Genomic DNA, 25,294 nt, shown 5'->3' with positions numbered 1-25,294 from the left:
CCTGAAGGCCATCTTCTTGGGATCCCATAATGACGAGATGTAGCTCAAGCAGCTAGACTCCTTGCTATCAGGCTCCTGAAGACCATCATCTTGGCAGCTAGTCTAGCCCTTTTTTACTGTGGCGTGACTTTTTTTTACTGGACATCTATCATAAACTAAGCATGATGTGTGATTACTTGGCTAGGCTGGCATTTTGGTGCAGGTGGGCTGGCCCTTTCTTTCTTTGGCATGACATTTTTTACTGGTAATCTATGATAAGTGATTTTACGTGTCTAGACTGGACAACATTGTGCAGTCTGAGCAAGTTTTCTTTTTGTGGAAGGGCATTTTTGAAAGCAAAGCCAATGGGAGTATGTTCTTATGTGGGGATACTGCCATGTATTGGCACAGCCAGTGTGAAAATGCGTTCTTATAGCATGATTACTTGCATTATGTGCAAAGCAAACAGGTGCATGTTCTTATATAGAAATTCTGGCATATATTGGTGCAGCCAGCATGGAACTGTACGGGCACATCCAGTGTGAAATGTTGAAAAATGTTTTATACTGGCATATTTTGTGGGGGTGAAGGCATCATGAAAGTGTGTCTACTGTTGGTCACTTGCAAACTGTCTGGCTTTCTACCCAATTTTACACAAAAAGTGTGCTGTATAATGGACTATTTTAACCCAATATTAAAAAGAAATCTACGTTTAGGGAAACACCCCCAACCTCTAGGTTGGTCCGGGCTCTCTCTCTACACATGCTCTCTTTGGCATATTTGGGTGAAATATTTACGCTCCTCCAGTTAAAAAATTCATCAGCTGCCACTGGATTTAAAGGGATCATTGCTGGCATAGATAGGCTGTCCTAGCTATGCCAGCAAGAGTCACTTTAAATTACATGCATGAAGCTGCTGCCAAAACCTATCCATGCCAGTAATGGGAACTTTAAATCACATCCATGAAGGCTGAAGCGCTTCATGCATGTAATTTAAAGTTACAGTTACTGGGATAAATAGATGGTGGCATCAGCCTCATTCCTATGATTTACACTGACCATTGCTGGCATAGATAGATATGTGGCAGCAGCCTCGTGCAGTGGCGGCTGGTGAGTTTGAAAGGTGGTGGCGCGTAAATTTCCCAGGGCAAATTTGGTAGCTGGAGTGCGGGGGGGTTCTCCCCCTGCGAAATTTTTGGAAAAATGGCCTACAAAATGTGCAATTTACTGTCCAAAAAACCTACCGAAATATGAAAAAAACATTCGGTTTTACATTTTAATGGTGGTACACTATTCTTAGGTGTGCAAGTGTGATGGTGTATTTTACAGCAGCTTGTATTGAGAATAGCTGGTACTATGGTGTATGCATAAAAAATTCCTGAGAGCTTTGGTATTTGACTCGACACCATGATTAATTCAAAGGGACTCGATGTTGGGGTACAGAAGTCTCAAAACAACCTTGAAGGTCATTGTCTCCTACCTCCTTGTACCCGTTGATTCATTGACATTTGTTTAGGGGGAATAGCTCAGCAGCAACGTGCTCGCCATTGAAGCAGAATGACACAGAGCACCACCGGTTCGATTCCCAGGTCCGCGCTTAATACCTCTTGGTATTAAGCGCGTTATAAATAACCTATCATATCATTTACATCTGTTAGACACATGAATCATTCAGTGTAGCAGGGCCACTGGCCAGGTGTGGGATTTGTGAGGCCCTGGGCAACACAAGATGTGCAGAGTCACCGACATCCCCAAAAGTGAAAATACAGCAAAGGACATCACAGGGGGTGAGGTCAGCCGTTGATACTCGTCTAGTGCATGCATCATAGTCGCATTACAGGCAATAGCCATAAGTAAGCCAAAGGACAAGGAGCTTTGCTATATGCAAATGAGTGGACATTATTATCATATATGTTATACGGTGAGTCTGGCTTTTTCGAGAAGCATACACTGTAGATCACTCACTTCTACAGAATTGAGGTTTCAAGAACATGATTTGCCTAATGGTACACACTTTAGTTAAGCCCCGCAGGGCCGCAGCTGAGATTTGAGCCTAGTCTGCAATTCAGGCACTTGGCCCTATATCTTCACAGCCCCGGTCTAATTGGTAAAAATGCATAACACAGTAACCTCACAAATATATAAATCCATATAGCAATATTTAAAGAACCTGCAGAATGTGACGAAGATGTGAAGTCCCTAAAGGGCAAAGGGACATCATGTGGGTGCGCGCGACAGTGCATAAATGGGGCAAGGGAGGTAATGGCCTTGAAAGAAGACACAGATTTCAGGAGCCACCGCTGACCCAGAGGTTTGTACTTGCCTCCACGTGCCTCATTTTCCTTTTTTCATGGCTTTGAGTTTCTGTCAGATTCAACCTTCCCTGTCCTTAACATACACTCCCGGTTTACTCTACATCCTGTTCCCACTTTTCTGCACTCATGGACCCCACTTTACTGGACATAACACTCCAACTTTCCGCCAACTTTCCGCCATATGCTGTGCCCACCAGACGCCCCTAATGAGCGACAGGGCGTTAACCCACCATCACTTATGGAGCAGCCAAGCCAGCCCAGTTATAAATCCATGAACACACCCTAAACTGCAGCAGGCACCTGAGACAGTGTTCCTGGGATGGCTTCATCTGTACATGGAAATGTGGTTCCCCTCTGAAAGTCGAGTACCCTAGCATGCATGCCCAATGTGCCATGCCAGGCTGAGGGCATTTTGCTTCGCCAGCCTTTCATGGCCCGTTGGAGATGCAGGCTGGGGTGCTACAGGGCACTCCTGTGCCTTCCCACACGTGTTGAGGCTGCGACATGGTGGCCCTCTGTGCATGCAGAAGAGCCAGTAAGTTCTTCCTGGTTCTTGCTCGCATGCTGCACCTGAGCCAGAGGGCCACCATGGCGGGGGTGGCACGTGCCCCAACGCATCAGTTAGTATGTTGGAGTGATACCAACATTCATGTAAACTTAGGGTGCACTCGCTGCATGTACTTGCCTCAAACATGGTGCCGGCCTGCTGTTTGCAATCCTGGCAGAGCAGATTTGCTAATCCAGCAAATATCAATAAATGGAGCACTGTTCATTTTGATACCACCTATTACAGTATTTAGACGTGAGAGGTATCAAAATGACGTGTTCTAATAGAACCGGTTTAACACAGGTTTTTGTCTCTCAAGCCTCCCCCATCCATATTGCTCATAACAGTAGAATGATGTAGCTTAATTTTGATTTGATCAAATGACACAAAATGCAGATGAAAGTACAATTTTGGTTCTATGTGATGATGTTACTGCATTTTTTTAGGCTGAACACAAAAAATACAGATTTATTTCAGCTGACTTTGTCTGGCTTTTAAAATGACGCAATATAGAATGTTGAAACCCCCCCAGCCTCCACGCTCCCTAAACCCACCCTTTCATTTTCTGCCGACCCGCCTTCCCATCCCCACGCATTCCCCTCATTCACACCGGCAGAGAAGCAAACACACTTTAACCCATCCCCTCCCCTCCCTTCACACACACACTACACATACACAACCCCCACCCCCCAAAAAACTCCCCTTCCCCCAATTTCCCTTTGTGGGTATTCATATCAGTTTACAGTTCTGTGCAGAGTGCCTCCCCACTGGCCAGTCTCTGTTCCAATGTAAATGTTGCATTGATCGCTCAAGGGTAATAACTGCGGTCAACAGGGCACAGCGTACCCCAATCTTCCCAGTAAGGCCCCCCTCTAATGAACACAATCACCCTCAGTGTCGAGAGTCTTATGAACTCAATTTCTAAACGGATATATCCACGTTTGAGGCATTGACGGCCTCAGCAAATCTTAAAACAGCCTTTAGTAAAGTGTGTGCGATTGCTTAGAAATCCCAGAAAGACCTTACAGCCGCTTCTGCTTCTCACCAGCTTAACTTGGACAAGAATAAGAGCCGCCCTAACATTGCAAGCCAGACACCCAGGGTTTCTAATGCAATACGTTATTCATAAAAACAGCACTTCTGACGATTTAACCCATACTTTCCAAGGCATCCTGGCAGGCTTTCCATGGTTGGAGACAATGACGTCATGCAAACAGATGCTCAACCCTCAAATGCTCAGTGCCTCCACTACAACCTTCAGCAGTCACTCCTGCACTACCCCGCGGGCCTCTTGCACTGCTGAATGGCCTGGAGTTATAGTGGGGCCAGCTGGCCTTCTAGGCACTCATGGGTAGGGTCACAGGCGATGACCCATCAGAAGGGTAGGGGACATTAACTGGGGTTATTGACTGGTCGGAGAGCCTATTAGCACATGCCAAAGCAGCCATTGTCACAGAACCCTCCATCATATGTGTGGCCATCCCCCTCAGATCCCCTCCCAACAGTGCCCCCCTTCCTTTCTCACTTCGGCCCCCTTCATCCCTGAGGGAATTCTGCCCATCATTCCTTGGGAGGATGGTTGAAAGGGTCAGAGGATGTGTAATGAAGCAGTCAGGGGCACTTCTAGAAATAAAATATGCTATTTTTCTTCCATTAAGATACAGGAGTATGAAGATACTACTGGCAAACCACTAACAGCTCACCCCGGAGGTACCACCTTCTACAGCACTCAGGACCTTCACCCCTTCTCACCTGCCATGCCCATGCCACAGGTGGGTGCAAAAAGCAGTGTGGAAGGAAGAGGTGGGAGGCAGAGGAGGAATAGGTAAGTGGTAAGGGTGTGTGAGTAGAGAGGGAACGGGCGAGAGGTAAGGGGGTGTGAGTAGAGGGTGAATGGGTAAGAGGTAAGAGGGCATGAGCAGAGGGGGAACGGGTAAGAGGTAAAGCAGTGTGAGGCAGAGGGGAATGGGTAAGAGGTAAGGGGGTGTGAGCAGAGAGGGAGCGGCTAACAGGTAAGGCAGTGTGAGCAGAGAAGGCAATGGGTAAGAGGTAAGGGGGTGTAAGCAGAGAAGGCAATGGGTAAGAGGTAAGGGGATGTGAGCAGAGGGGCAGCCGCGGCGCGCGACCACTCCCGCATGTGAATTGTGCCGTTTTATATTTTCGGCATTTTTTGACGAAAAATGCCTTAAATATAAAACGGCACAATTAGCATGCAGGAGTGGTCGCGGCTGCAGTATGGGCAGGAGCAGAGCACGCCTGCCTGCCCTGGGCCTTGCGTAGCGGTCCAGCGTGGCCCAAGGCAAGGTCCTTGGGCCACGGCATGGACCGGGGTTAAACATAGTAGGCCCAGTCCTGCTACCACCAAGGCTCGCCGAGTCGCCCCAAGTTGAGGCAGTCAGCGAGTCGGCACTGCACTCCAGCAACACTGAACGACGTGTAGGCCCTGGCCTACACATCGTTCAGTGTTGACTGGGCCTGGGCCGCGTAGTGGACCTCATAGTTTGGGCCCAGGGAGGGGGGTGTAAGTCAAGTGTAACACTCCCGAGTCCCCGGGCCCAAACAATGCAGATTTTAAACAAATACAATGCACAATGGGGGGTTACTTACCGCGCTGGTGCAGCAGCAGCACTGTGTTGTTGTTGACTGGTCGACTCGTCGGGGTGAAAGAAACAGACGTGTGAAGGCGGCGCAGGCGCACGCACACACCCTGCGCCGCCAGTCATAGATACAGTAATGTCATTGGCTGTTTGCCAGCCAATGACATTACTGTATCCATGGCAGGGGTGGGAATAAGTGCGCTGTTTGCGCACATTTTACACTGGCGGGGCCACCCCTAAAGCGCCCCGCCAGGCTTCTAATTTAAGGGGCTACGAGCTCCACGCACTCTACTATACAAAAATAAATACTAAATTGGGACGCGCCCCGCTGCCGGGCAGGCCTATACACTATTGTTTCCTTGCCACAGCGCCCCCACGCTGTTGGCAAAGGAAATGCAGCATCTAAGCTAAAAGAGATTCAATCAGAGAAGTTCTCTCTGATTGAATCTCTTTTAGCTTTCTCTTTTTTCTGGGGGGGGCGGCGCCCGGCCGCCCTATCATAGCAGCCGCCACTGGCGTCATGCCTATGATTTACACTGACCATTGAAGGCATAGATAGACAGTGGCAGCAGCCTCATGCCTATGATTTACACCGACCATTGCTGGCATAGATAGATGGTGGCAGCAGCCTCATGCCTATGATTTACACCGACCAATGCTGGCATAGATAGATGGTGGCAGCCGCCTCATGCCTATGATTTACACTGACCATTGAAGGCATAGATAGATGGTGGCAGCAGCCTCATGCCTATGATTTACACCGACCATTGCTGGCATAGATAGATGGTGGCAGCCGCCTCATGCCTATGATTTACACTGACCATTGCTGGCATGGAGAGGTTATGGCTTAGGAAAATGGTATACAGTGCTCCTGTCTATTGTGCTTTTGTTGGCATTGCATTTACTTGATTTTTTTTCATGTGTTACCCTAGGGAACCAACTGTAAATTGTATCGCTTTTCACATCAATTTGTTCCCAAAATTGTGCTGCAAAATGCATCATTTCACACATTATTTAAGAAATTTCTAGCAGGACCCACCCTCCACCCACAAATCCCCATTAGTTTTTGGGGGCTCCATCGCTTCGCTCGGTCGCTTGCACTCATTTGACAAACAATTTAGAACCCCACACTGAAAACATTCATCACCCGTAAGGGCTTGCTTACCCACGAATCGTTCACAAATCTTGGTGCTCCTTCAAGAACTATCCGCTCCCCTCCTCCCTCCCCCCCATAAACCCCAGCAGCAAAAGCTGCCTCTGCCACTGGTTGGTAATTGTTATACCTGCCATTACCGTACATAGGAGTAGGAGGCATTAAGCATGTGTTACATCATGCATTTCATTTCATGCTGCCAGAAGCAGTTGACACCTCCAATGAAAATATTTCGATCGAAGGATGTTTCAGGAAATCTTTGGATATGAAAAAGGGGACCTGTCTCAGGACCTTCAAGCTTCGCTTTTCAAATGAATTCCAAAATGGAGGTCGTGACTTGAGAATCGGCACATCTAGCAGTCATTTGTGTAAGGGAAGGGACAGACTGCCAATCGTAAAAGAACGGACATGCGCAGTCTGTGACATATCTGATTTACCTTTGAAAAGAAGAATGAACATTTTATGTCTTCAACATCCGTCACTCATTTTTTGTTTAGAAATTTCTTTTTTTCTGGAGAAGTATGCATGATTTATTCCGGTTGACAGGACTAATGAGTTTGCCCTTTAAGGTGCCCATGGGGTCTCAGTGGTCATGTCCCATTAGGTTGGCAATGTGGGCAGTTTTTTATGCAAGCTTTAGTCTGAGGCCCACTACCAAAGTGCCAAGATGCCTGACCTTATTTCATTGCTTTGCAGTGCATCACAGCTGCTAGGTCACTTAAACTGGAAGTGGAACTTTGTTTATTGTTCAGGTCACTGCCACTCAGTCAGGTGTTTTTTGGTTGCATGATTTAAAAAAAAAAAAGTGTAAGCTTTATTTCATTTTCGTCTTCAAAGGACATATCAGCTTTCAACATAGAAGATATTATTATATCATGGGTGAAGAACAGGTTTTCTTACCCCCTGCCACGACCCCCTCTCCCTGCCCAAAAAAGAAGAAAAAACACAGAAAATACAGCACCAAAATCCCTCTTCAGCATACAATTGCCCTTAGTAGGCCTTGATTTAGATACCCTTTGCAACTGGTGTTGTGGTCTGGTCAATGACTACACACAGGCAGGAGGTTGAAGTAGTGCTCTTTTATTTATGCAGCACATGCAACTCTGACTTCTCCTCTAAAGTGCACTCTCATAGTACAGTGCAGTAACTATTTACAATGATAAATGTCCTACTGGCTTCTCCTGCATTTAAGGTGAAGGAGTGGGCCTCTGGTATGGAGGTTGCAGGGAGAGCATTGGGCAGCCTTCCTTCCCCTGGCTTGCCGCGCCCGTAATGTGATTTGCCGGAAGCCCTGCGTGTAATCTCGCGGGAACTCCCGCGAGACTTGCCACGGGACTTCCTGGAAGTCCTTTACTATACATCCCTCCTTTTGTTGGACAAAGTTTGTCTTACTCCATCACGTAGTTGGTGTACCTTCCTGGTCTTCTTCTTTCTCTCTGTGGTCGACTGTTCTCTGCATTCTCTTCTTGCGGTGTTGCACCCCTTTCACTGGTTCTCTCTTGTCTCACTGCACTCCTCTTGGGACTGGCTCCCACCTGGGATGGTGTCCCTATGTCTTCCTCCTATTCATGTCCAGATTCTCATGATTGGGTTCTCTTTGGTCAAGCTCTCCTCTTGACTTCTCTGCTCTTGTGTTGCAGGGCTGAATGTTTCTTCTGTCCTCTTTTCGTATAGTGCCACACTCTCCAAGTTCCATCGCTTGGGTGCGTACATGGTTTGTCCCTCTCTCACCACTCTCAATGGTCTGCTGAACTTGGACCCAGTCACAGGATCTCTATGTAACATTTTAATCTTGATCAAATCTACTTCTCAGACTGTGCTTTGTTGTGGCTTTCTCCTTTCAACACTATATCTCCTCATGTTTTCTTTGCTCTTCTTAACTCGCCACACCAATTCTTCCATGTCCACCACCTCATCCCCTCTCACACTTGCCAACCATGGTGGGACCAGGGTGGAGGCTGCCCTGCGTTCTCTGTGAAGATGGAACGGCGATATGTTTGTGATCCCACTGGGGGTAAGGCGATGAGCAGCTATTGCTTCCTTGACTGAGATAAGCGGGTCAAGTCTTGCTGCTGTGGCGAAATGCAAGGCACCCTTAATGCACCTGTTGGTGCGTTCCACCAACCCATTTGCTTGTGGGTGATATAAGGCTGCCTTGATTTGCTTGATATTGTTCTCCTTCATGAATTTTTCCATTTCTCTAGATACGAGTTGAATTCCGTTGTCGGTGACCAGCTCTCTGGGCAACCCTTCTCTCTGAAAAATGTTCTTAGGGAACTGAATCACTGTGGCTGTGGTTATGTTAGTCTACTTCTACCCATTTGGATAAATAGTCCACGAACACTATGCCATACTTGTGTTCATATTCCATAAGTTCTAACAGGCCTATGAAGTCCATGCCCAATTTTTGGCACACTCTTTCTGGCACTTCTGTGCAGTGTAGTGGCACATGTCTTACTTTAAGTCGCTTGTCGCTATTTAAGCACTCATGACACCTCTCTGTCATGGTCCTTATTTCTAAGTCCATTCCTGGCCACCAATATGCTTCCCTCACTCTGCTTTTTGTCATGTTGTTTCCAAGATGACCGGCGTGAGCCCTGCATATAATGGTTCTTCTCATTGCTATGGGCGGGATTACTCTGTCGCCTCTCTTGAGCACCCCCTCACTTTCAGAGATATCATCTGCCACTTTCCAAAACGGACGCAACCCCTTTGATTTGATATGATATGATATGGCATTCATAACGCGCCCATACACAAGTGTTTCAGGGCACGACGAGGCAAGGGAGGGGAAACAGTGGGAAACAGACAGCGATCCTACTAGGCCAGGTGTCATTCAGATCGCGCGAGTGCATGGGTAGGGAGAAAGGGCAAGTGCCTGGGGTAAGGGAGAGGGGAAAAGTGCAATGCAAGGGCTAGAAGAATAAATAAGATAAATAAAAGCGGCCAGATGGTGGCAAGTGCAGGGTAAGAGCAGAATAAGTGCTGGTAGGGGATTGTAGGGATACAGAAAACAGTCCCCAGGTGCGATGAGTTGCCAGGGGGGCAGGGCAGGTGTGCAAAAAGCAGGGCCTGCCTGGACCCAAGTTCAGAAAAGGTGGCCAGGTAACCAGTGCAGTTTCAGCCAGGAATTTCAGCAGGGGAGAGAGGCAGAGAAAGCAGAAGCAAAGAGGAAGGTTTTGAGGTGTTTCCAGAACCGGAGATGGTTATCCTCAAGTTTCAGGGAGGCAGGAAGGCTGTTCCAGAGGGAATCCCCTGCTGAAGAGGGAGCTCGACCACCCACTCGTTGCTTGGAGAAGCAACTGACCCTGAGGGAGTTGGAGGCAGATGTGCAACGAGCCAGAGACGGAAGGTATTTGGGAAGAGAGAGTTGAAGGCATCTCTCTTCGGGCCACCCTTTCCTGACCCATTCTGTGATTTGTGTTGTTATGGCATCCTTGTCTGCTTCTTCTTTCCAATGCCCTTCGCTCATTTTGAGGAATTCTTGACTCCTCAAGTCAGTGAGTGATGCAACAACACATTTGTCTTCTAGAAAACTGTTTTCTGTGTCTTTGCGCAGTGGGAGTCTGGACATACAGTCTGCCTGGGCATTTTTCCACCCCACAATGTGCTGTATTTCATACGTATATTATTGCAGCTTAGCTGCGATGGGAGCAAGGCGAGGTGACACGGTGCGAGTCCCTCCCGGGCTCAGTAGGTGCACTAGGGGTTTGTGGTCGGTAACCAGCAAAAATGGTGTACCCTAGATGTATGTGCGAAAGTAATCCACAGCCCACGCACATGCTAACATCTCCTTTTCTATGGTGGAGTAATTTCTTCCAGCTTGTGACTGCGCCTTGGACGCGAAAGCAACAATATGTTCATCTTCACCTTTCTTTTGGGTGAGGGTTGCCCCTATATCATACGCGCTGGCATCCATGGTGATCATGGTTTTCCATTGAGGATTGAAGGGCTGTAGACACGGAGCATTGACTTCTTCAAATGACTTTGCTTGCTCTGCCTTCCACTGGTACTCAGCACCTTTCTTGATTAATTTTCTCATTGGAGCGGTAGTCTCCGAAAAATTTGGCACAAACTTTGTGTAGTATTCGGATAGTCCCAAAAATGATCTCAGCTCTTCTTTGCTGGTTGGGGGAAGTGCTTTCACAATCGCTTGCAGTAAATCCTTCTTGGGGCTAATGCCTGCCTTGGATATGGTGTATCTCAGATATTCTATTTCGTCCGCCTGCAGTTCATATTTGTTATAGCGTAGCCGCACTCCTGCTTCTTGTAGTTTTGCTAACTCTTTGCGAAGAGCTGTATCATGTGTCTCCTTATACTCCACGCAGATTAATATGTTATCTTGAAAGTATGAGACATTGCCAATGTTGTTCAAAAAGGGAGTCCATCATGCGCTGGAACGCAGAGGCCACCGAAGACAACCCAGAAGGCATTCTGGTCAATTGATACATCCCAAATGGGGTTATGAACGCAGTGAGGGGTCTGGGCTCCCGATGCAAGGTGATCTGGTGCTAGGCGTCTCTCATGTCTAGTTTCGAAAATACTTTTGCCTCCTTCATCAGCAAAATCAGTTCATTTATGCTCAGTAAGGGGTAATTGTCCGCCACTTCTTCCAAATTTAGGAGTACGTCAATGCAGATGTGCAAGTCGCCGGTGTTCTGTTTTTTTTTGAGAACCACAGGGCTGAGCCATTCTGATGACTCCACCGTCTCTATGGTTCCTTCTGATAGCATCTTGTTGAGCTTTTCTTGTAGTGCGACTATCGCCGTCGCTGGAACCAGTCTCACCCTGTGCTTGACTTGTACTGCTCCATATTTTAATTATCTTGTGCACATAGTTCTTGATGAGGCAAGGCGTGTCTGAAAATAATTCCAGGAATTCTTCTTCAGTGATTGACGCACCATTTTTGTTTATGGACAGCACTTGTCCTTCCACACTGGGGTCGAGCCTAATTTGCAATTTGGCCTGGTCATCCCAACCTATTACTGGTGGTCTGTTTCCTGCAAAATGCACTTTGGTTTTGTTGACTTTTTCTTTGAATTCCACTGTCGCCCTGATGTATCCTAGGAGCTTCACACTGGCACCTCCATAAACCGTGGGACTAATGTTCATTTTGTATGCTTCTGCTCTTTCTTTTCCCACCATGCTTTTGTACAAGTTCAATGGTAGTATGGTGAGGTCTCAGCCCGAGTCCGCCATTACTCTTGTTTCATGACTATCGACTTTAATGATAAAATGGGGCTTTTCTCTCTGAATCGTGCTGCTGTTCACCATGAGAACTGTGATGCATGCTTCTTCATCTGAGTAGGCCTCATCTCTGCCCTCTTCACTCTGGATTGGCGCCACAGTCTTCCTCCCTTTCCACGTGCACACCGACGCAAAATGTCCATACCTTCTGCATTTTGAACATTCTTTATTCCTTGCCGGGTATTTTCTGCTGTTGGCTAGGTGGCTGGTACTGGCGCATCTGTGGCACTGTAACGGTTCACATTTTCCTGCTGCGTCATCTCTGGCCTTGTGTTGCCCTCTGTCTCTTCTGCCTCTGGATTGTACCCACTGTACTTCTGCTGATTGCGCAGTGATTCCCCACCCCTTGCGCCTACAGGACGTCACCTCCACCGCCCTCGCAATTTGAATTGCTTTGTCTAACAATATTTCCTTCTCAAGAATAAATGTATCTTGTACCTTTCTGTTGTTCATGTGCACTATGAGCATGTCGCAGATCTTTTCCTCTGATGTTGCTTCAAAAGCGCACAATGAGGCCAATTCTCTCAGCTTGACCACATAATCGTGCACAGGTTCCAAAGGTTCTTTCTTTCTGCCATAGAATATGATTCTGTGTAGTACGACGTTTTCTTTACAAGAGAATCTCTTGACTATTTTCCTTTTTTCTTCTTGGTAAGCATCATTGCCTTCTCCTGTCGGGGCTTCTGGGTTCAGACCTGCAAAAGTTATTTGTCCTTCCACATCCAGCGCATTCAGTAACATGGCCTTTTTGCGTGCCTCCGGATAGCCTGTTCCCCCCATAGCTTCTAGGTAAGTTTGAAACAAAGGCTCCCATTAGAGCCATGGAATGGCTGGCTTGCCTGGGATTTGCAGAAACGGTGGCAGTGTCATTGCTCCTTGCATTGTGGGGGAGTTGGGTCGCTTAGATCCTCGTCGCCAATTATGTTGTGGTCTGGTCAAAGACTACACACAGGCAGGAGGTTGAAGTAGTGCTCTTTTATTTATGCAGCACATGCAACTCTGACTTCTCCTCTAAAGTGCACTCTCATAGTACAGTGCAGTAACTATTTACAATGATAAATGTCCTGCTGGCTTCTCCTGCATTTAAGCTGAGGGAGTGGGCCTCTGGTATGGAGGTTGCAGGGGAGAGCGTTAGGCACCCTTCCTTCCCCTGGCTTGCCGCGCTCATAATGTAATTTGTGGGAAGCCCCGCTCGTAATCTCGCAGGACCTCCTGGAAGTCCATTACTCTACAACTGGACAATAGCTATCTAGCCGACTATCCCATTTCATGCCTGTGGGTCACCTCTGGCATGCCTCCCAATACATTGCCAACGGTTTCCTGCTAACCCAAGGTGAAGTGCTTCATTATTTGTGGTCTAAATAGGGCTGTTTCTCTGAACCTAACGAAATCTAGAAAGGGAGCCCATACTCGAGAATATTTGGGAATGGAGTTGGACACTAACGCAGTGATTCTCTTCATGGCCAGGAGCTTCCATATTTTAACCCAACAATATACTATCGGTGGCCCCCCCTACGACTTACAAAATAGCGCTTGAGTTATTTTTCGCCACAAGCAATAACTGGGTGGTCAATGTCGCTCGCAGACCTGAGAGTGGGAATGAATCATCATCTGGGATGGCCCCACAATCATCACTTGAGGGATGTGGGGGAGCTGGTGACCCATAATATCTTTTATCTTCGCCAGTACATCTTTTCAGAAGATCTGTATTATGGGGCAGTTCCACCACATGTGTATCCTGTCCCCTCTTTCTCCAAATTCATGCCAGCAGCGAACCAAGCTTGTCAGGTAGATTTTATGGAGTCTCACTGGGGGGAAGTACGACCGCACGCATAATTTAATAGCACCCTCATTAATCTGCATACACTTGGCGCTCCTAAAGGCTTGCTGCCAGATTTTCCGCCATGAGTCTTCTGAGATTTTCTGTTCTAATTCTTGTTCCCACTTGATCATGTAGGGCAGTTTCCCCCCCTCCCCCGACAACTTCTCCAGCATTTTATAGGTTTGAGAAATCTTCTTAGATCTCCTACCTTCTTGTACTGCGAGTTCTAGACCGGTTGGGTTTCTGGTAGCCACCCTTTCAACTGAGATGTTCGTGATTCAGTGTTGAATCTGTGTATATCTGAATCTTTCTGTTTCGGGAGCGTAGCCTTCGTCTTACACTCTGCAAAGGTTAGTGGCTTCCCTTCATCATATAGGTCACTTCATTTTAATAGTGAGTCTGTTTCCCATTTCTCAAAAGCAAATGTGTTCATTATCTGAGAGAACTCAGGAAGTGGGGTTAGTAGGCCCAGGCCCATGTGAATCCTGAGAAGTTGGCCCACCCTGTCCCAAAGTCTTAGTGTACACACCGTCCTCAGCAGTAGTCTTGTTTAATTATGATAGGGAGAGAATGGAAAGGGCAGTCTAGAGCTGCCACCTCGCTCTCCTTCCACTTCAGGGTCATCTTATCTACAAGCAACTTGAGCAAGGGGGGCAGTTGTGTGGCTAGAAAGTAGTTCTATATGGAAGGGACTCCCAAACCCCACACCCCCGGGGTTCTCATTATGAAGTTTCTCAGTACTCTAGACCAAATAAATGTAGTCACCGCCCTCTAGAAGCCCTACAACTGCTTTCTCTGTATTTATATGGGCAGAGCTTGAAAAATGCACAAGAGCCTTTGAAGGAGGGTTATTTTCACGGCCTGAATTCTTTTCAGCCAGCACATCTCGTTATGGTCCCATCAGGACAGCTGTTCCTTGGGTTCTCTCCAGAGATCAAGGCTATCTGCTCCCGCTAAGGACTCGTTTTATGCCCATGTACATTATTTCTGTGTCTGCCCATGTAAAGGGAGAGTTTTCTTGTAGGGGCAGCAGATTTGCCTGGGTTTCAGTGATGTTCAGGCCGACTGATTTATCTTTAAATGGAAACCTGAGATATCCCCAAAACTGCCCTGCATATTAGTCAACTCTAGCAGTGGGTTGTCGACCTCCGCACGGAATCAGAGTACGTCGTCCGCGCAAAGTGCAACTTTATACATTGCGCCTTTGCATGTTACTCCGCGGACCAGTGGGTTATGGCGGATCCATTGGGCCAGAGGTTCCATCGCCAGGGCTAATATTTAAGGAGAGAGCGGGCAGCCTGGTCTAGTCCCTCTTTCGATCGGAATGGATGGCGACCGCTGACCATTGACATTTATTTGTATTTTTTAGATTTTTGGTAGGTTTTTTTTTCAGATTGGTCATGCAGGACGTTACTGCAATTACATATTGACATTGTTCTGTACCAAGATTCAACAGTATTCCATCAATATATCAATGCAAACTGCATTACTAGTTGTTTATTTAGTCTAGGGCATTAATTTGAGACCTCGTCTCGTGCTGTGCTGTATTACCTTGTGGGAATCGTCAGGGACACTGCATTCGTTTACTTCTGATTGTGTGCTGCCTGGTAATCTATTATTAGTCGCTTGCCATGGCCTTGTAACTAAGTCATGTGACCTCTCTGCTTGGTCACGTGTATGGGCTCAGGTTTAGAGTCCTATTTGCTCAGTCATGGACAGTAATCTGTTCTGTGGATCTGCTAGGGGCTGTTTTTACATGTGAAAGGAGTTATATACATTGAGACTAGAGATAGAATGTTTCGTAGGGCCCCGATACTTTCGGTTTAAAAGGAACGTCTGTATTTTAAAATTTAATTTGAGAACCATTGAGTTCTGATGAGAGTAAGTGATTTTGGACTGCGGGTGGTTCTGTGAAACAGTCTTAACTCGCCAATGGTTGGGATGAACCTAATTGCTAGGTTAAATGAAATTATAAGGTTGGGAATGTCCAATCTTTCAAATCAAATTAGTGGATCGGGGTAGGGTGTTAATCTTGCTTGTGCGTTAATAAGTCGCAATGGGAGAAAGCATTCATTTCGGTTGTAACTTTATAAGACCTTGATATGTTGGTCTGAAATTTCCGTTTAGCTCCTCTCATGTAGCTTGGGCTCAGTTTAGAATGTAGTGTAGGGGCTTTTGTATACACAATATCTGGTTTGGCTGGTAAGTACTGTGTCAGATCTTTGTCCAATTTCAGGAGATGCCAAATTTAAATTGACACTCACGATTCAGCATTGAGCTAAATGAATGGTGGCAATCGGTATTTGCCAAAGGGACAGTGATTTTAAGGCAGACGCAGATGGGGGAATCTGCGGGAAGCTCACCATCCATTTCAATGCTTTCCACCATGCAAAAATTCCAGCCGGCACATGTGAAGATTTCCACCAATTGGGGGGGTTGGTAAATTTCCTGGGCTCTTATTGGCTGAAATGTAGTTGACCACTGTATGGAGGGCCGAAATTCCACACGCAGACCACAGAGCTTTTGTGCTGTAGGCAAATTGTATTTTTGGCCAATAATCAAGGCAGACTTTCTCCACAGCTGGGAAATATGTATACAGGGACGGGGTCACAATTAAGATAGGCAAAATCTGTATATTCAACTTTCAACTTGGAAATTTGCCTACCCCTACATGGGAACCCAGAAAGCCAATACATTTATATAGCTCAAAAATACAAATGTGTCTCTTTATCATTGCTAACATTACATATGTCGAGCCAATTTGATTCATAAGTACAAATATTTGCAGTACGCAAATGCGAAGGCTTGCCCATTCTGAATGTTCTCAGAAGACTTCCGTGTTCCCTGAGCTGCAAAATGTTTCTTTGTGGTTTTTCTTTTGTGTTTGGGCCTGCAATGTCAATTTCCTTAGCTTGCAGTTTTCATGTGATTGACGATGACCTTTGCTTTGGAGAGGTCATGAGCATCCATCCCCCTGTTTTTATGGTGGTTTTAATGGTTGCCCTGACCTGCCCTTGCACTCACTCAACAGACTGAAGCCTGGTGGAGAGGACATGGGGGGTTTGGAGGCTGCACACTGTATTTGCTCAATGTTCAAGGTCATTCATGTTCCCGCATTGAAGGCAATGGAGAATGCATGTTTCCTGGTGATATGATATATATAGCCGGCACTAGGGAAACCTTTGGAGCGATATAGTGACTGTCGGTGGTGTGTACAGCCGATTACACGTAGAGCTCACTAATCCCATGGTGCTGAACACATTGCAGCTGTCATTTATTTCTGAGGGATTATAGTTTTGTGGCAAAACTGAAAGCATCTCCGGATGGCAATTTAGCACTCCAGGCTTGCTGCAAAACCTATAAATCGATAACCCTAGGGTGAAATTATGGTTTGCTTTTATTGGGATCTATGTGATCACTGCGCCGCACATAACTGCGACGGCCGAAATGCTGACGCCAGTTACGGCACAGTGCAGTGATCGTATACATCACTGTGCCCGCTTCCCCGGCCTGCTTTTCCCGTCCCACCCCCCACAGCCCACTTACCTTTTACAGCGGCACACTTCTGTGTGTGCCGCCTGCACCCTGCTATCCCTGCGGCGTCCGCTCCTCCCACTAACGTGGGTTAGAGCTGATGCTGCAGGGTGCTTTTATTTTTTTTTCTTTCGTGTCCCCCGCTAACCAAATATGGTAAGCGGGGGACACCCCTGCAAGCCCCGACTCCTGTTACGGCGCCCAAGCAGAGCGGGGGACACCCCCGCAACCCTCGCTGTGCTTGGGCGCAGTAAATATCACTCTCATTTTGTGCGCCCCAAAGTCGCAGTAACTGTGGGGGCGCACAAATGAGGGCGACATTTTTTTTAAAAAACTTTAACAGTTGTGTTACATAACAGTGCAGCAACACGACAATTCAAACTTGCGTAAATCATGTATAGTCGATACAGCTTTTCAACACAACATGTGGTATTTACAGAACGGAAATATTATTAGGCCTTGCCGGGATACTGTTAGCTGAGTCCATTTCACTTAGGTATACCCTGAACGGGGCCCAGATGTCTTTTGGTTTACATGGGCTTGGTAGCGTCATCACATAATACTCCTCACATTCATTTACGTACATAAGTTCCTTGAGAAAGTGATTCACCTGTGGTGCCTGTGCACTTTTCCATTTTTGCAGGATACACTTTTTGGCTATCGCACACGCGATGTTAAAGAGCCTTTTGGTCACCTCAGATCTCTTTCCTATATCCCCAAATAGGTATTTTAATGGTGTGAGATTTGCCGGTATCTGCGTTACCTCTTCTAGAATTGTCGCCACTTCCCCCCAGAATACCTTTATGTGTGGGCAGCTCCAAAACATGTGGAATGAGTCAGCCTGGTCGGCCCCGCATTTCTGACATCTGCCAGGGTCGTTTCGTGTGAATTTTGCAATTTTCTGAGGTGTGTAATGTAGCTTATTCAATACTTTAAATTGGATCAGCCGGAGACCTGCATTCATGGATACCCTCTTAGTGAGCTCACAAGGGCGACATTTTTGTACGATTCCCTTTTATTGCACTTGGATAAGCAGATCCTCAACAAAAAACAACCCAGGAATAATAACACAGACTGAAAATGAAGCATTAAATATGAAGAGGTCAAAACAACTAATTTTACATTCAAAGTTCTGCAAATGTTTTATTGTACTTTTTTTAGTATTTGCTTGAAAAATATATTTTTGCTTTTTTATTGGTTTAGCAGCACCAGTGGAATACCTCTGTCAAGGAAAAATGCAAATAGAATGTAGATGGGAATGTAATTGTTAAATCAAGACAGTGTGATTACGGCATTTGTTGTTCATTTGAAAACACGAGACCTTGAATCAGTCAGGAAATGGAAGCCATCTTGGATAATGTGCATTCAAGCATAACGGAAACAAAAAGCTCTGCAAATAACGATGCATTTGCGAACATGTTTACATTTGCGGTGCCAGCAAAATTATTTAGCGGGAAGTCTTTCACTGCCAAAGTGTAGACTCAGCATTCATGCTACCACTGCTAAAGAGGTTTTATTCGATCAATTGTATTCGTTGCTTGCAGCTGTGTGATTGCCTCGCATATACTAGGCTTCTGACATTGAAGTGTTTGGGACAGCCTGGCGTCACAGAGCGAGGTATTGGGCTAACTGGAGAAGGCCAGCCCTCCCTCTGACATGGCAATATTCCATTCTCCTGTATTCAAGCTAATGAAGCGCCAAAGTATAAAGACAAGCTCTTTCATGGTGGCCCGGGAGAGGGGGCATGATTACAGGAATCAAAAAGCACATTTTTAAACTCTGGTGCCATTTCAAGAGCAGTAATAAACGCTCTACAACACCAGGCCAATCAGAAAAACCGTTGATCAACATATTACAGAATAGTGGTCGTTCAGCAACTGTGCACCAAAGTTTGGCAGCATTGCAAACCAAAGACAAGAGGAGAAACTTGCTAAGCCAAGGACTTAGAAGCAATACATAATGTATTGGAGAACAGAACTAGGATATCACAACAAGCTAGAATGCTACAGGTCATTGGGGCAAAACTACGCATTTGCAGATTACCTAATTTTTGCAAGAAACCAAAAGCACAGGCAAACACTCACTATATACAGAGTGACGACAGTATGGAAATAGAGATCGTCCGACACAGCTCAAACAAGAAGTTCAGGGAGCACGGAATCTATCATCAATGTGAAATAGGAGAAGTATAAATAAGAGACATTTCTCCTGCACTGTCCTGCATACAAAGCTATCCAAGACACTTTTTCCCAACGTTTTACAAGAACAGGAAAGACTTTGCAAGTAAAACTGTGCAAGGACAGCTTTGCTTCACCCTTGGACAACACCCAAATTAGCAGAGAGAACAACAAAATATTGGTACTTGTGACACAAGAGAAGGCAAGGTTCATAAAGCAATATGGGGTTTAGAAAAAAGAGCAACAGCAAAATGATCCCTACTGAACAGAATGTAACAAACACGGGGTAATTCATGGAATGATTGTGCGGCGAAATGTGTGGCGCAAGCGTCAAAAAGCCAGTAGACACGTGCGATTCGCACTCAAGCGATTCATGGAAGGCTCTGCGCGTGGCTTTCCCGGGAGCTGCGCCAAATCCACTCTTACCTTACACGTCACTGCGACTTTCCAAATGCTGTGCGCGACACGCACAGCGAAAGCGCACAACTTCTAGCACACACACCTAAAAAGGGGGCGGAACACGCGGAATGGGGAACAACGTGTGAAAGTGTGCGCATAACAGGGGAAGTACAGCTGGGAAATACACGCAACGCCCACACGCTCGCGAACAACACTTATTCATGGAATCGAATAGGGAAAACCCACGCACGCAAAAAAAAGACACACACACGTGTAAATAAGTCTGCCACACTAAAGCAGGCAGAAGCGGCCCCGCCCAGTATAAAATTGCGCAAAAACAACAAACAAGCATATACAGCTACAATGAATGTCCCATTTCTCGCAGCAGTGATCGTGGGACACAGCAGGAGGAGGGGAATAGCCAGTCCCCGCAGGACCAGCCTTTTTGGGATGCCTGATGACCAGGTCTATGGCAGATATAGGTTTCCACCTCATATTATCCTAGACCTGGTCACTGAGTGGGAGGATGACCTCACATCACTCACCTTGTGCTCCCAAGCACTGAGCCCCTTGGAAAAGGTGCTCAATGTCCTGCATTTTTAGGCCACTGGGTCATTTCAGCGGACAACTGCCATAGTCGGGGGCGTTTCACAGCCCATGCAGTCACGCTGCCTACACCAGGTGTTGGCAATCATGACTTCGCGCCCCTCAGTCCCCAGGCACATATACATGCCCAGAACACCCACAGAAAGGCAGGCTGTGGTCCAGGACTTCTACAGGGTGGCACACTTCCCCAAAGTGCTTGGTGCCATAGATTGCACCCATGTGGCCCTACGTCCACCTAGGGCCACTGAGAACCTCTACCGCAACCGCAAGCACTGGCATTCCATCAACGTGCAGGTTGTATGAGATGCCAAGGGAATCATCACCTCTGCCTAAGCAAACTATCCAGGGTCCAGCCATGACAGTTTCATATACAGAATGTCCGCCCTGAGCTGGAACCTGGAACCTGGGAAGCATGGCAACACATGGCTCATTGGTGAGTACAAATGCCTGTGCACATGCATGCATGTCACACACAGACAAATACACCAAGCCAACTGACAACCATTATCACCTCCCCAGGGGACAGTGCCTACCCTCTGAGCACATACATGATGACGCCAATAAGGAACCCCACCACACCTCCCCAGGTAAGATACAACGCAGCCCATATTGCAACCAGGGCCATAGTGGAGCGCACATTCAGAGTGTTCAAGTCACGCTCCAGCTCCCTTGACCGTTCTGGCAACTACTATATGCACCCCCAGTAGTGTGCAGGATCATTGTGGCAGCATGTGTCCTGCACAACGTAGCAACATGGCGGGGCGTACCGGTGGACATAGTGGTGCCCCCACATCCCCAACCACATGCACAGGTGCTGCGCATGGGAGGGGAAAGGGCACATGGTGAGGCAGTACGTACCCAGCTTGTGGCCACATTCTTCACCTAAACTCCCACCCCTGCGGAGTGCACACAGGCCTGGCACATACCAGGTGACAATCAATGGTGACAAAGTGACAGTCAACTGTCACAACCTTACCACTCTGAGAAATGTGTCCACGGAAGTGCTTCATTGTGTGCATCCCTAGCTACTTAAACATAACCAATCCTGTGTGACCAAAAGGTACACATGCAGGGTGCATATCCCACCACCCCCCTGCAAAACAGGACATGAAAATACTGGTATGTCACCTAAACCCTCCCAAACCCCCATTACCCCCATCCACCACAACATGCCATGGCATGCAGTGGCAAAACAGCAAACCAAATGCACAACACATGACACAATCGTCATGAAGTGCCACGTGAGAAATGTAAACAGGCACGAGACAATTAAACCTGACATGGAATCTGATGAAATGACTGACCAAAACCTCCCACCCATAAAAAGTGTGGCACAAATGCATGCCACCAGCGGTACAAGCAACAAAAGTCAAAATGCCTGTTGCCATGCACATCGGGCAATAGAAATTTGCCAACAGAAACACTGTGTACTGCAACACACCGCTCACCAGTCAGCACAGTGAGTGTGCTTTGCATTGGTGAAACCCCTTGAGCATCATGAAAAATAAGTACAATTAACCAAAATACCCTCTGATGCATTTACACGATCAAGGAATTGAAAGTGATCATGCACTGCAGGGACAAAGCATGCCTGAGAAGGCAATCTGGGTGCACGTGTGTGCATGCTGTTGTCGTTGTTGATGTGGGGGTGCGTTGTCAAAGTGTCTATGTTAGTAGGGACATGCACTGAATACATGCATGTGAAATGAAGTGACCCTCAGTGTTCTGTACACAACACATGTGAACATTGCAGTCGTGGACTCCCCAGTGTGTTAAACCACACCAATTCCCTGACACCTCAAAAGCAAACCCAACCCACGATCATCCATTGACCAGCAGAACACATCATGTACAGAGTACCCGACATCGACAATCTCAGACAGTGACCAATCACTGTAGCCCAAGTGTCCCAATGAGACATTGTCACCACACAGACCCCTCCCATCATCAGTGTGTGTTGCATAGCCAAAGGGTGCACGGCACCACCTATAGCAGGAAGTGCATCAACAACATAGACAGGCAAGTCACAAAAATCATCACAAGCAACATGATGAAATGCACAGTCAACAAAATACCAAAATGAAGTGCAGACATGCATTGGAGAAACCATCCGGAATCCCCACTAGGGCTGTACACACAAGTAGGACCGCAGACTGGCCACAGATTGACGGAAGCCCAATGCATCTGTGTAAGATGCTGTCACATCGAGCTATCCTTGCGAGCCCATGGAAAGGGGAAGCAGGAGTGGCATATGTGTCCAGACCCGAAGCCACCAACACATACACGAGACAAGCCTGTATGGGCCCAGTGGAACACACAGTGGATGCTTTCAAATGCCACAAAGTACCACACTGTCACATGAATGCACAATAGACAAACAATAATAGAAAACAAAAATAAAAATGGCCACATACGACATGGGGGCTGGGTTGGGGGGGTTTACCCCGCGACTTGAAACACATCCTGAAGCACTGGGAGGACTACAAGTCCAGGCATGGTGCCTCTTGGACGCAGAGGATGCAGTGGGGCGCCGGGTCCAGCTTACCATCCAGCAGATGAGGGTCCTGGAGCGCATTCGCCCAGTGCTTCACCACCAGGTCCTCGAGATGCAGACCTGTCTGGAGTCGAGCGGTAAGTGCCCATGCATTCTCGTACAGCACAGTGCATGTTGCAGTGTGGGAGGAGTTTGCAACTTGGCTGTATGTGTGACACGGGCCATGCATGGATGTGTGTGTAGAGGGACATGATGGTGCTGCATGTGAGTCCAGTCAGGCGTGTTCCACATGGATGGTGTATGTGTTGCAATGCATAAAGCGCAGCAGCATGTGAGAATGCACATATGTTTGCATGCCTGTGTCCACACTTAGCCATGTTTGGGGTGTGAGACATGGATGCTGCTGTCACCGTCATGGTCATGCATGGTGTACATGTGCGTTTGTCTGAGTAGTGTGTGTATGACTGGGAAACGCCATGGATGCATGACACATGTCCATGACGATGTGTGAATTCACTAAAGCGGCCTAGTTCTCCATCAATGCACTGTGTTGGGAGGTAGACATGGGCAGATGCATGACTGTCCGGTGGCGTGTTTGCATGTGATCAGCATGTCCCATGATGCATGTGAGGTTCAACCCCCCATCGGATGTTCCAACGGTGCCTTGGACATGAATGCAAATGTCTGTTGCATGTGCCATGCCTGTTTCTGCATGTGAAATCGTATAACTTTGCAGCCTATTGGACAATTGATTGCGAGCTGGTTAGAGAGTAATGTCAATTTTCTTAATTATTTTGAATATGGTGGGAAAAAAAGGTGCACGCCAAAAAGAAAAGACACATGTAGCAATTCTCATCTCAGACAGAAATGCAATTTGTGTCTAAAAAGCAAATTTTCATGAAGGCGTAAAATGGCATGTTGCGGTTAAAAACCTAGACGAGCTATGCACGTACATTTTCCGATCCATGCCAGCATTTCTCTCAAACAATCTACAGCTGCGATCCTTCATTCAATGATTTAAGCTAGATGGAATACTCCTTTGTGGGAGCTGAGAGGGATGAAGGGCTTTAAGTATTTGCTAGAGGATGGACTTTGAATCCAAGCTGCAGAACAGGACTTTACATAATGCGCTTGTAGCAGGAACATCTAAAATACATTGGAGATTATAATGCTCTTGGGGGTATATGGCACTTTCTAAATATTGCTAGCAAAACATGACCAGATTCATATTGTGTTTCAGAAAACTGGAGCAGTACTAGATGGCCCTCTGTAGCGTTTTTTAAAAGATATGTTTAATTGGGGAGTAGGGAAGGGTGATGAATTTGAATCATGTGAAGTTCAATTGGCTAGATGTATACGGTGCCGTTCCCGATGATGATTGTTGTGTTGCTTATATACCAATAAAAAGATTATGTTTAAAAAAAGATATGTTTAATTAAATATGGCTAAAATTTGATGCATAGTTATTTGAAGTGATCGGCCAAAATGGGGCACTTTATTTCTGTCAAGTGTCAAAGCCAGGATTCGAACTTGGGTCTCTATGTTCTGAAATCAGCATCTGTGACATCACACTATATAACGTTACATCATCCTTGCTTAAAGCATAGATGCTGCACGTGCAAGAATGGGCACATTCTGCCTGTTTTGCAGGTTATCATCTCAGCCCTCACCATTTTCATTTTTCTCGTTTCTTCGAGAAAACGTTGTTCAGTAGTAAGACAAAGGTACCCAAACAAAGAGATGGTGAGTATGGCTGGAATGGTATAACTTGCTCAATTCATAAACTCTTAACTTGTTATCTTATAAATGCAGTTTTTGACTGCCTTGGTCAATTTCTTTTCTTTCTCTTATTGCTTGTCTGCTATGCCTCCTACATCTCCTCACCAGTGGAACACAAAGATTTGCCTCGTAGGAATATACACTACAGGGCCTGCGGTAGCACCCCTGTAGTCATGGTTAAGTTGCTCAACTCATAGGAAGAGCACTTTTTGGGTGGCTTATAACTACGCCCTTCCCCCAGATAAATCCTGATGAAACTTTGCAAAAAAAAGTATCCGGCCCAGTCAGATTGATCCTGCAAAGTTTGGTGTGGTTTTGTCAAGGGTGAGGGGTGGGGGGCAAAGTTATAGCTGATGCCTACAGGCTAAACCACTGGACGGATTTTCACCAAATTTGCCGCAGGAGCGGCGGACTGGTCCTGAAAGCGTGCTTTTGTAAATTTGGTGTTAATCCCTTCAGTAGTTATTTTTAAAACGAAGAAAAAGTGGGTAAAAAAATGTTGTGATAGCTAGGTCAAACTGGGCAAACTCCTGGAAAGGCTGGCCATCCAGGCTGGCAGGCAGCTCAACCATCACTCTGATTCTGTTGGTTGTCTCCACGACCATCAGTCTAGATTAGAGCTGCCAGAAGCACGGAAACTACTCTC

The sequence above is a fragment of the Ambystoma mexicanum genome, chromosome 6p (assembly GCF_040938575.1).
Source record: "Ambystoma mexicanum isolate Mex_15411 chromosome 6p, UKY_AmexF1_1, whole genome shotgun sequence".
In the NCBI taxonomy this organism is placed as follows: domain Eukaryota; kingdom Metazoa; phylum Chordata; class Amphibia; order Caudata; family Ambystomatidae; genus Ambystoma; species Ambystoma mexicanum.
This window is presented reverse-complemented; position numbering follows the sequence as displayed.